General features: G+C 19.8%; 1 long non-coding RNA gene across 1 annotated transcript in view; it reads right to left on the bottom strand.

Annotated features, from left to right (window-relative positions):
• Positions 1–296: 296 nt before the first annotated feature.
• The window catches only part of LOC111615186, a 4370-nt gene continuing 2283 nt past the window's right edge, over positions 297–2383 (bottom strand). Inside the window, exons 2-3 of the long non-coding RNA XR_002755041.1 lie at positions 2006–2173; positions 297–598 (exon numbers count right to left, since the gene is read on the bottom strand). This is a non-coding gene — a long non-coding RNA (uncharacterized LOC111615186). The remainder of the gene's footprint in view (positions 599–2005; positions 2174–2383) is intronic.

Below are 2383 nucleotides of genomic sequence, written 5' to 3'. Positions count from 1 at the left end.
CACAGATTTGAACATAAGCTACCGCCATTCTCACTAACAATCTACCATATGAGAGGTTATAAAATACAAGCAATAAATTTGACACCATAAACTTCTATAAAATTGTAATTGCAAATGTTATTTGTGTCTCAATTAAACTTTATTGACAATTTTGAGAATTTTTTTTTATTGCAAACTCTCCATGAAAACTCTTTGTTGGGAACATATTTCAGATTGTATAAAATTTATTTGAATCTTATTTTTTTGGAAATCGATTGTCAATTTAATATTTTTATATTAACTTATTATATAAGTAATTTTATTTTATATATTTGATGATGCTATTTTATTATATGTCAACCAAATAAGCAATTTTTATAAAGATGACATTTTTGTCATTTATTGTTTTATAAATAATCTCACTTTGAAGAACAAAATGACAAAATGGATGTGCAAGGATACAGAACATGTTAACAAAATTTGAATATGAAACAAGTGGTATGTATAAATTATATTCTTTGAATGGAAATGTTCCATTTTGTTGCAAACTACTGTTGATTTATTCAAAGATTGATTCAAAAACTGTTACATGTTGACATTCTTTTGAAATGTTTCTTTCCTGCTTTGAAAAAAATAATAATAAAAATCTTTCCTGTGCATGAAGTTTATTCATTTATTTTCTTTTAAAATTGATAAATAATATAAAATAACTATAATGATTATTATTACTATACGATACAAGAAAATAAATAATTTTCTTTTAAAAAAAATATCATTACCGAGTGAAAATTTAATTGAAGAATAATCAGATTTGTATTAATAATGTAATTAAAAAAGATGAAAACATGAACATTTTAAATTGTATAATAAAAAGTATGACAGAAGGTAAATAAAACACTTTTGTAAATCTTTACAAGAATCTAAACATTGTTTTCTTTATTTAAATGAAATTTTTTTAATGATATGTTATAAAAAGTAATTCAAAATGTTTTAGATTTTTGATATTTTCATTTAAAATAATAAAATAATTAATATATTAATTATTTGTCTTTGAAAAATTTTAAAATATTTGATTCTTGTAAAATTGAGAAATTAAATTTTCTGTACTTTTTTTATAAATATATGAAAGGAAGCAAATTCTAAATGCATAAATGAACAGAACCAAATGTTAAATTGCATTATTAATTATTGATAAAAATTAATATAATAGATTATTATCTACTTATATATAATTATTAATTCATGAAAATTTATAATTGTTATGTGTATGTTTATAATCATATTTAAGTTGATTGATTTATAAGAATATATATATAAGTAATCTAATTAAGCAACTTAACTAATTAATTATGATTTGTTATACTCAATAAAGAACAAATATAATACGAATTAACCTCAATAATAAATTTATAAATGTTTTATATTAATAAAAAAAAATTGTTTTGATAACTTAATATGCTGAATAATAATGCCTAAAAAGTTCAAGTTTTCTGCAATAACTTTCCATGTAATTATTGATACGAGATAAAATTTATCCATAAATTTTATAAATATTAATAATAAAGTTATTAATTATGAAATGAATATCAAGTTTATATTCAATGTTAAAATTTAATAATTATATTAGTAATTATAATACATTAGTTCAATTTGTCAAAGGATGGCTGTACATTAGTGTGCAATATAATGCAAAAGTATGTTAAGTAATTCAGAAGAGAATTTATGTTGGTATATACATGCATTATAATTGTATTTTGCACTTTAACATGTAATTTTTTTAGTAAAATTGCAAGATTTATTAAAAAAAATAATAATAATAATTTTCTTAAATGGCATTATTTTGATACTAATTAAAAATATGTTATAGAAATTATTAACTTTGCATTTATTAATCTTTAAATAAAATCAATTTCAATACATTTTTACATGAAATACTTATTTGTTTAAATATACTTCTAAATATTATAAATGCCATTAACATGATACAAATAATTTATTAAATAAATGCCTAAAATTTAAACCTTACCTTCATAATTATTACATTTGACAGAAATTATTAATTTAATGGTGTATCCCATCTTGAAAATAGATACGGTTCTCATCTCTCCAAAGTATTCCGGGAATAAAAGGCAATGCAATATCACGTGTCATTAACTTTGAGGAATCCGCAATACTCGTTCATCAATAGTTTTAGCTAGAAAAGTTAAAGTTCTAAGCAAAATAATAGAAAAGTTTATCAACATTTTCTGATGAAACTTGGTATTTGATATATATATAAAAAATTTTTTTTTAATTTTAACTGTTTTTATATTGATCTCCAAACTACCCAAGAGTCTTTAGTTATAAAATACTACTGACCAAAGAAACATATTTTTATAATTATAATATATATAAAATAAATTAC

The sequence above is a fragment of the Centruroides sculpturatus genome, unplaced genomic scaffold (genome assembly GCF_000671375.1).
Source record: "Centruroides sculpturatus isolate CEXI.00-Female unplaced genomic scaffold, Cexi_2.0 scaffold167, whole genome shotgun sequence".
NCBI classification, from domain to species: Eukaryota; Metazoa; Arthropoda; class Arachnida; order Scorpiones; family Buthidae; genus Centruroides; species Centruroides sculpturatus.
The sequence above is the reverse complement of the archived record's forward strand: the minus strand, read 5'-3'. Positions and strand labels throughout refer to the sequence as shown.